Source organism: Oncorhynchus clarkii, chromosome 8, assembly GCF_045791955.1.
Source record: "Oncorhynchus clarkii lewisi isolate Uvic-CL-2024 chromosome 8, UVic_Ocla_1.0, whole genome shotgun sequence".
NCBI classification, from domain to species: domain Eukaryota; kingdom Metazoa; phylum Chordata; class Actinopteri; order Salmoniformes; family Salmonidae; genus Oncorhynchus; species Oncorhynchus clarkii.
Window position 1 is genome coordinate 36,230,117 of NC_092154.1, and position 10,376 is coordinate 36,240,492.

The following is a 10,376-nucleotide window of genomic DNA, read 5'->3' on the forward strand; positions in this document are numbered from 1 at the left end:
TCCAGCTGTAACGCATAGAATTCCCTGGCTTGTATGCGAAGCAGTAATTGTTTCAAAACATCTCCTGCCATGTCACTGATGCGTCGTGAAACAGTGTTGTTTGATGAAGGCATTGTCTGTATAGTTTCTTTCTTTGTCCTTTCCCCCAGCATTGTCCCAGCCATATCCACTCCAGCAGGAAGAATTAAGTCCTCCACAATAGTATGGGGCTTGCCTGTCCTAGCCATTCGGTAGCTCACCATATAAGACGCTTCTAACCCCTTCTCATTAATGGTATCTGTTGCTTTTATACATGTCTTACTACTCGAACGTCATCTTAATTCGTCATCTTAATTCTCGCTCAAAAAACTTTTGTGGCTTATTTTTCAAATTGGCATGTTTTGTTTCTAAATGTCTGCACAAGAGTGAAGGTTTCATTGAGTTGTGGGATAGTACCTTATATAACATATAACTTATATAAGCATATATAACAGACCTTGGCTGAGGAAAGGCACTACTCCCAATAGAAGTGAACCCTAAATCAATGTAGTTCTCATCATATTTGCGCCCCTTTGATGGTCCAACGTCCCTGTCTGTTGTTCGGTGCTTTCCCGGGTAAGGGAGCAGTAGCTCTTCGGCTGCATCAGATTCACAACTTTCAGTGTCCATGCTAGCTGGGCTAACAACAAATGTACAATTACTGATGCTAGCATTGGATGTGCTCGTGGAAGCAGAACAACTTGTGTCGTCAACATGTGCAGGTGTAGTACTGCTGGTAGTAGCAGTACTACCAGTAGAGCTGGTATGTGACTCTATGGACGCGGGCCTTCCTTTTTTTAAACCATTTATCAATTTTCAGGCAAACAGAATGAGCAGCAGCTACATTTGGCCACATGCGGATCGTTAGCGGAATTCCCGCGAGAGAGTAACAGTTAATGTGATTGGATGTTCATTATTTGACTCGACTACCTGTATTTGACATTGTGTTGTTATTTCGATGAACACTAGATGGTTTAATGACGTTTGGCAGTGAAACAAGGCTAACTCACCCAAATGTATAGCACCATTGGAAAATATAAATGGACTGTTTGAAAATTTGAAGGAAAAAAAAAAAGTGAAAAAAAAAATGTGGACCCCAGTTTGGGAATCCCTGCTATACAGGGAACAGTAATCTGAAAACAATCAAACATAACCTGTGTTTACAGCAAAGACACGGGCTAGAAAAAGAAAGGATGTAAACAAAGGGGTTAACCAACTGAATATTCATGCAGAGGGACAGAAAGAAGGAGGAACTGTGAATCGATGAAAAAGAAAAACGGACTCAGCAGGCCTTTTGTTGTTTTAATAGGAAAACAGAAAAGGGTTAGATGGCAAGCGATGTAGAGAAATGCAATGGGGTTAAAAAATATGGAAATTCTCCCAGTCCAACTCAGGCCTCATTTACATCCCATTAACATATTTTATTGGTATCCCAGAAGCCTATTAATGTTGACCCTTGTTGTTAAATGCCTAGTTAGTAGATAATAATGTCCTGTCATTACTTTTTAATGAATGCCATATTGAGAAAAGGGGGTAGGTTAAAAGTCTCCCTACTACACTACTGATAACACGCCTATTAATCCGTATCATAAACTTCTGTTATTAGGCAATCATGACCTCATTTATTCACAATGCTTTCAATAAATAGCCTGGCTTCCTGCTATTTTATCTTAATGCGGAACTGATAATTGCTTGCCCAACATTTCATATAGATTATTATTCTTACATTTGACAATTTAGTCATTTTAGCAGACTTTCTTATCCAGAACGACCTACAATAGTGGGTGCATACATTTTCGTACTTAACTTTTTTGTTCTTCACAGTAATTAGAACCCAAAAAGTGCTAATTTTGGATAGAAGCCTCAAGACGATATTCTGTAAGCATTTGACACCCATGCCTCAATAAATATACCAAAATCCATGACATAACCAAGTCTTTGTGTAATATTTGATGGTCTATGTTCAATAAGGTTTTACTAATAGGCAGCCAATGTTTGTTTTCATTTGGATAAGAATGCTCAGAATATGGGTCATTTGTATTCTATCATGCTAAATAACATTTTGCACACACACTTCTGCTAATGGCAAGTAGTTTGAGTAAAATAGCTAGATTAATTGCCAGACTTGCCAGTATAGACTTGCCAGTATGACTACCCTGAATATTACCTTGGATATGAATGATTCAGAAACAACAGCAACAGTGTCAACCACAGCAACTGTTTGCTCCTCGTTGGTATACTGACGCTGCTGACTCCACACCACCCTGTACAGTCAGCAAGACCCAAACCAGTCCATCCGAACACAGTCTAGGCACACTGTTAATCACATGTCCGATATTTCCATAGCAAGCAAATACCATCCAGCTTTTATGTTCGAAATGGGCCGTGGCAGAGAACGAGAGAGTTATGAATGACAACGAGAGAGGAAGAGTGAAACGGACGAAGAGAAACAGAGGGAGAATAAAAGAGTAATTAAGATGTTGGGTGAGAGGCGAGAGAGGAGGACAGAGACAGGCAGCTAGTCTGTTGCTGTGTGATTTGAGGCATGCGAACACACTAATTAGTCCTTCATTGTGAGATAATGCACTTGGCCCGGTTCTCCTGGTTCTACGAGCTGCCCGGGCCTGAACTGACCCACCAAAGGTCAGAGGTCACCATGTGCGGTTTGCCTCGTGTGTATGTACGGTGTGAGCTGTCCCATTCTCTGCAAAGCAAACTTGGTATAGTTGAGTTGCCATGGTTTTGCATAGGTTTGTATGTAGAATGAGTGGGAGTGAAGTGAGTGTTCAAAACTGATTAAGAATTTCATCCAAAACAGTGAACAAACCAGACCCAGAACTAATAAGAATTAGATGGACCGGTGGGCAAGAAAATGGACTGTCGGTTCTGAGAATCCAGGGCTTGCTTACTTGTAAAGGCCTAGTAGACATCCCCAAACACACACACAAATACAGACTTATACACACACGCACACACCACTCCTCCGGCCTATCACTCTCTTCTCCCGCCATCTTTTGAGGAGCAGTAATCTGTGAACCCTGAATCATAAGCCTGGGTAAAGCTATGTAATACGGGTAATTCGATGAAGCAGTATTTTCCCGGTGAGAGGCAAAATCCTGTTGACTATTCAGGAATTGAATCGTCCAACAGTAATGCCATTAGGCCAGTGCCACGGATTCCTCCGAAAATGCTGTTTAATTGCCAGTAGTGGACCATTGTCTGGTGACGGGTAAACACTGGCTTGGGGGGGTGGGGGGGTGGGGGGGGGATTCCGTAAGGAAGCGTGTGAAAAAGATGTCCCCCTTGGCTTCAGCCAATCGGCATCGAGGAAAGGATTTACTCAGACATAGATGAAGCCGGAGCCTCCAAAGTGGCAGAGGCACTAGCTTAACTAAAGTCTTCAAGAGAAAGAATAAACTCTTCTCTTTTAATACAGGATTTGTTCAACAATGCGATTCAGGGGGTGTCTATTCAGAGTATGGATTTTTTTTAGGGGGACTGGCGGGGTCTTTAAGGATCAAGTCGTGTTGCTCACGTTTGTTAGCGAGGGAATCTAAGGATCACGGCATGTTGCTCACGTTCGTTGAGCGGTTTCGGTGTGTTTTTCTAAAATATTATTCCTCTGTATCCCCCAACTGTTAGTCCCACTTATTTCCACCTTTTTAAAAGCACCTTGCGTAAACCTCATAAAATACCATAAGTAGCCTACCATAAACTGTCTTGCACTGTGCTGAAATATCGATATTTCAGTAAAGCCAAAGAATTCCTATAGCTCACCGATCAATAATTCAAGCCCACTCAAAAATGCCCCCTGAACCTCGAGCACCCCTAGCCTGCTGCTCCCCACCCCTCCATTGGTCCTGTCCAGGAGGACATTGATAGGATGTGAGAGGTGTGGTGGCCATTGCTGCCCTCCATTGTGAGCTGGTGCCTGCAGTACGAGCAGAGCTGCCAGACCAGACACTGATGCGGGTTGACACTGCATCCAGGAGGCGAGGACACTCTTTTCTTTTGCTCTTTTTCTCGCCCCCTAAAAAGTTTTTTTTTAAAGGCCTTTTAGTAGACAGGCCCCTCCCTTTTCTCATTTGCCGATTCCAGCCCTGAACTGGTCCTCGGTCTCACCCTCCTATCCTTGCCTCTCTCCCTCCTCTCCTCCTTTTCTCTCCTCTATTCTCACCCTCCTCTCAGAGAAAAAGAACTGGAACCAAGATGGATATGGAATCCCTAAAGACATTCCCTCTCTTTTCTCTCCCTCTCAATCTCTTTCTTTCTCTTCCTCATTTAAAATAAAATTCAAGTCGTTAGACAAAGAAGCATTTACGCAAATGAAGCACAAGGCAATGAGAAGAATAAGAAGGCAATAAGACCCTGTAACATATTGAGCCCACTAGCTGCTCCTGAGGCTGACACCCTGCCACATAGTGAGCCCTATTCACCACACCTCAGGCTATGACCACACTCAATATTTAATCTGAGTACCAATCCCTGATCCATTCATAATCCTGAGTCTATTCATCTTATAATACCTATTGTTTACAGGGAGTTGCAGGGAGATGCAACAGACTGTCATGTCATTTATTCATCCTAGTGAGAAAGGGAAACTGTCAAAGTGGGAAAGTGAGGACTGTTTATGTCCTCAGACTATGATGTTTTCTGATTACTTCATACTGTACGTATCAGTGACTATATAACTATTTTTGATGTGTCACCCATGCATGTCTCTCCTTGGCGTTATTGTCACACCTAAAGTGGCACGAAAGAGGAGAGTGACCTGGGAAGGCCTGCGAAAACTGAGTGGTGGTCTACACTCACAGCCCACGTCAGGAAGTACTTGAGCCTAAAGGTTGTTCGTGGGATAAGAACAAGAGGACTCATGCGTGGGTGTGGGAGGAGTATTATTGGAACGTAATGAATCGATTCATCTCCCTCTCCGATCGCCACAGGAGCACACGGACTACCAATCCCCTTTAATGGAACAGCTAATGACGAGCTCCATTAGTTTAATGTCTGCTTTTATCGGCCTCCTCTTTAGATGACTGCAGCGTTTCATGTCTGACTCATATCTCACTTTAGCAACCCAGAGGAAATTGTGAAGGGATTAATTTTGTGATGGACCCCCTGCTCCATCCCTCCCCCACCCCCCCATCCTCCTTCCGTCTTCATCCGCCTCTCTCTCCCAGCTCCCAGCCAGAGACCCAGGAGGAATAGTCTCTTTGTCGCCCTGCCGCTTTCAGAGTTGAAGAACAAGAGAAGTTTAATCCTCATTGTCCAGGAGACTGAGGGGGGGGGTTCGCCGGCTGTAAAATGATCCAACTGGCCCTGGCTAATTCTCTCCCCAACCCCCAACCCCCCAGGTCTGAACCCCCCCCCCAGCACCAGCCCTATACTGCAGCCCAAGCATCAACCCAAGCACCAGCCCCAGTCCTAGCCCTAGTCCCATCATACCACCAAATCGCTCAGATGCACACTCACGTGGAGAGCGAGACCTACACATTGAGAATAGGCCTCTAACAGAAATTGGCCTCGCACACAGTCACACAGACATGCGGCACACCCTGTTACGTGGGTGTGATGAGGATATGAACGGTTTATCTGTGTATTTTTAAGTGGTTTAAGGTAATCACCTGAGCTAATTCTAAGGCCAACACACCGGGGGTATTTATCCTTAGACCCCACTCTGCGTACCAAATGGCACGTATTTCCTACATTTTGAACAGAGCCCTGTATATATAGGAAATAGGGTGCCATATGGGACACATCCCATATCTCCCAGGCGAAGTGTGTCTTGTTTACCTGACTGATCTTATGTATCCTCTTTTTGAGATATTCATCTTTCCCCCCCCCCCCCCCCAAGGGAGCCCCGTTTATCTTACAACTAGTTCTACTCCCCTAGGCTGAGAGCAACCTGCCACCATCCTGTCACAAAGAAGTGTGTTATGGGGCTTGGATGTGAGTGTTTGTGAGTAGAGAGACGGTATTATGCTGCGATAAATCCGGGTTAAGGTCAGTGGGTTGGAGCACAGATTATGGCATGTTTACTGAGTGTATCAACACATCTCTTCTGTTGCCTCTGCAGACTGGGACCAGTAGAGTACCAGTTTGGGATAACGTCTAGATAACATGTGGATAACGTATAGATAACATATGGATCAGAAGATAATGAAGCGGTGAGACAAAGGGAGAAAGAAGACCTCATCTGACTTACTGACATTCAGATCCCTGACAATGAAAACAATCACCGTGCCATGGTTCTTCCAACTTCCTCCTTATAAATAGTACTCCATGTCTGCCTGTTTTCTCACCCCCTCTCTCTCTCTCGTCTACCTTTTGCTGATTTTCTCACTAATTTTTTCCAATCTCTCTATTTCTATCCCCTCCCCTCTCTTTCTCTTTCCATCCCTCTTTCTCTCTCTCTACACTCTTTCTCTTTCTTTCTTCCTCTCTCCTCCTTCCTGAGTGACAGCTCAATGGCCATTTCTCCCAGGCTTATCTGTCCTCAGCAGATGGTTGACTTGGATCACTGTTCATACGCCACGATCTGGAGTGCTGATAAAGACTAGCTGGTATAGAGGGAGTTCACCCTCTCTCTCTCTCTCTTTCTCTCTCTTTCCCTCTCTCTCTGCCCCTCTCTTTCTCTGTCTTTCAGCATTCCATCTCTCTCACCCATACCTTCCCTTCCTTTTTCAATCTCACCCTTCTTTCCCCTTCCCACTCACCTCCCTTACTCTCTTTCTCTCCCACCCCATCTTTCCATGTTCCTTCTCTCCCTCCATACTTTCTCCCCATTATCCCTCCATCCATCCCTCCACCTCTGTGCGTGCGTGGAGTCTGGTGCTGAGTGATTGTCTCTCCTCCCTGCTGTGTTGGCGCCCGTCTAAAGAGCCCCAGGACTGTCTCTCCGTGAGGGGCCCCTATGCTGCCAGGGCTGCCCACTGCACTCCTCTCCTCCAACCTTCTCTTTTTCATCTCCATATCACCCTTTCTCTCCTCTCCTTTACTTCTCTCTCCTCTAAATTTTTTCTATCTCTGTATATTACACCAATCGCCCTTCCTCTCCTCTCCTCTCCTCACTTCTCATTCCTCTTTTTGTCATCCCCATATCATGCCAATCCCTTTCGCTCCTCTTCAATACTCGGTGATATCGCTTCATCCAATCCCTCTCCTTCCCCCTCTCAGTCAAAGCTTGACTCCACAAGCTTTGTCAAAAGGTCCCACTGTATATCTCTCTCTGTTTCCAGCCGTTGCAGCGTCTTCTTCCCCTTCCTAGTGTTCCTCATTCATGACCGTGGAACACCAGAAAGGAGATGAAGACTGCAACGGATGCTTTGTATTTCAGAGAATGGGATGTGTTGAGGATATCCTGCAGTCCGTTTAGAATAAATACACTGATGAACACAGTCAGTAGTCCTAACCTTACGGAGCCAATCAGTAGTTGAAACAATAACAAAAGAGGCTCCCCACCTCTGTTTTGGTTAAAAAAAACTGAGGGATGGGGCTGGACAAATGTAACCACTCTCGAATTCATAGACAATGCTACGGATGGACGGACTGACCATCCATGATATCAAAATTATCAGTTTAACGAACTATTGTTTAGAAACAAAGGAGTAAAAAAAACATTTATTATGGGTTCTGATGGGGTAGGACAGTTGAGCTAAGCTCATGTTATATTCTTCAATAATCAATGGGCACATACCATTAATTTAAACGTTTTTTTAAAATGATGTAGCAATCGCAGATTGACGCTTTAATCATTTGATGTGTGTATCACACCTCTTGCAGAATGGGAAGAAGAATGACTGTCCTTTCGTCTACAGCAGCACTTGGGCATGAAAGGGCGGTTGGAGGACTGGGGGCGATATAGGAGAACACAGCACCTTGTCGGGCAAGAGAGCAACAGACAGGAAAGTTGGCTAAAGCTGAAGGGGACTGGCAACCAGGCAAAGACAGCACAACTGGCTCATCAGTAACTAATGCAGCATCAGAAGAAAATATAAAACAGCACCACAGGAAAGATACAGTTGATTCCAGCCAACGTGCCTCCGAATTAGCCAGCTCCAATGCCTCTGTGTTATATGTTGTTTATAAAGCTAGTTGTAGAAACATTCTAGTTTCTTTAACATTTCAAGTTTCTAAAAATAACTCTTTTTCATAATAATGTATTCCATCCACTGCAGTCTAAAAAGTAAATCCAAAAACCTATTCTAACATTCCTACATTGGGTTGCTGTTACATGTGCGGTGAAATCCTTCCCCAGACAGTGAGTTTCTGGTAGTCTGACAGCTCTCTCCACTCCAGGCGCTGAGAGGCCATTTTAATCTGAACGCTGGAATCTGGCAGCCGCTCCCAAGCACCTGCGTCCGTCCAGTCAGTCTGACCCGCTTTTGTTCGTGTCCGACCCCCTAACTTTTCCCCCTTAATTAACCCAACAGAAACTAATTAAACCCGGCTCTCCTGGACCAGGCGCCAAACAAAGGGAGCGAAGGAAGGAGGGATGGGAGTGGAGCGGAGCGGAGGGAGAGAAAGAGAGGGGTGCGAGCCAAACAGACAGTCAGGAGTGGAGAAACAGTAACAGTGGTCCCCATTAAGGCCCTTGTACCCCGGGCCCTGGCCCCTGAGACAGACTGGAGGAGGGAGAGAGAGAGAGGGGGAGGGAGAAAGAGAGAGAGAGAGCGACAGAGAGAGAGGAGCGAGAGAAAAGGAGAGGAAAGAGAGAGGGAAAGAGAGAGATAGCTATAATGTATTGTTTTCTGGGGAAAGGTGCAGGCTGTTACATGATTGGCCCTCAACTGAAATGAGTAATAGAGGGAGAGTAAGGGAGAGTGAGGGGAGGAAAAGTGAGAGAAGGGGAGTGGAAGAGAGGGAGAGAGAGAGATTGGTTCAGAGTTTGGGAGGAGACATTTTGTTTCCATTGGGGGAGGCGAGGTGAAGCAAGAGGAGGTGGGGGAGAGGGAAAGAGAGTAAAGAAGAGGGGAGGAGAGGAGTTAATGCACTTGGCAGTGGCTGGCGTCTCTAGGCGGAGGAGGCAGGCTCTCTCTGGAGGCTTTGTGTGAAACTCATTGTTTTTTTAGTTACTGTGTTCTGAACACACAGTTGCTCAAGGAGTGGTGTGCGGAGAGGCTAATTTTGGCCAGCCCATTCAGCATGCAGCCGTGCACAATTGGCCTCTTTAGAGCAGATGATTGTTTTATTTGAAAGGGGGAGGCATACTGCATTCAATCCACCAATCTAACCTCTACACTATACGGTCAGAACATCATGCAGCTTTTACTAGAGAGGAAGAGACGGAATGAGTGAGAGAGACAGGACGACATAGTGGGAAAGATGGAGGAGTGACACAGGCAAATAGATAGAGACTGTGGTTAGTTGTGGCCCTGCTCTTTTAGCCCAATCCCAGTCTGCTAAGTGATAGAGAAGGTAATTAAGGGCAGGCTGTTGAAGTAGATAGGCCTGGAAAGGAGATTTAAAGAGGGGAACTGATTGTGCATGTCTGATTTCAGCTCTTCAGAGAGTTCTCAGCCCCAAGGCTTATAGCTTTCAAAGGGTGGGTTCTCTCTGTCTCCCTCTCTCTCCCTTGCTTTCTGTTTTCTGGTCCAAATCAAACACACTTTATTCATACTTGTTACAGTACAAGCATGACACACACACACGGCTGCATGCACGTGCACACACACACCCTGAAACGTGAGGGTTGGCGGGATAGGAAATATGACCGCGGGCCACAGAGACACTTATGGTCCTCTTTAAAGCAATGGCCTCTTGTAATGAAATCAATTTACAGGGGAAAATATAAATCAAGTGTTGTTGAGAGAAAGATAAGGGGGGCGGGGGGGGAGATCTCTTCAACTGTGATGAGAAATGTGCTGACTCTCACAATGAGCAGCAAGGAGAGTTTGTGGTATCACAGCTGTCCGTTGTGCCTGGGGATACGGACATATGCGTTGGTCATCATAGTGACGTCCATCATCTATCCCCACACACTGAGAGAAACTCTGAGCCTGAGAGCGCTTCAGATAGGAGAGCGCTTCAGATAGGACTTGACAAAGTTATAGGGCAACACTGCCACCTGTCTTTAAGAGAGCATTACACAACCCAGTTAGTGTGTGTGTGTGTGTGTGTGTGTGTGTGTGTGTGTGTGTGTGTGTGTGTGTGTGTGTGTGTGTGTGTGTGTGTGTGTGTGTGTGTGTGCGCGCGCGCGTCAGAGTCGGGATCAACTCTATCTAATTTCCAGTCAATTCTGGAGTTGAATTGTTTTCATGTGGAGAATTCCATGTCCAATTCACCTGACAGGAGTTCAACTGAATGGGGTGGGACTCTGGAGAGACAGAGTGCGTGTGTGTGTATTTACATCATAATCT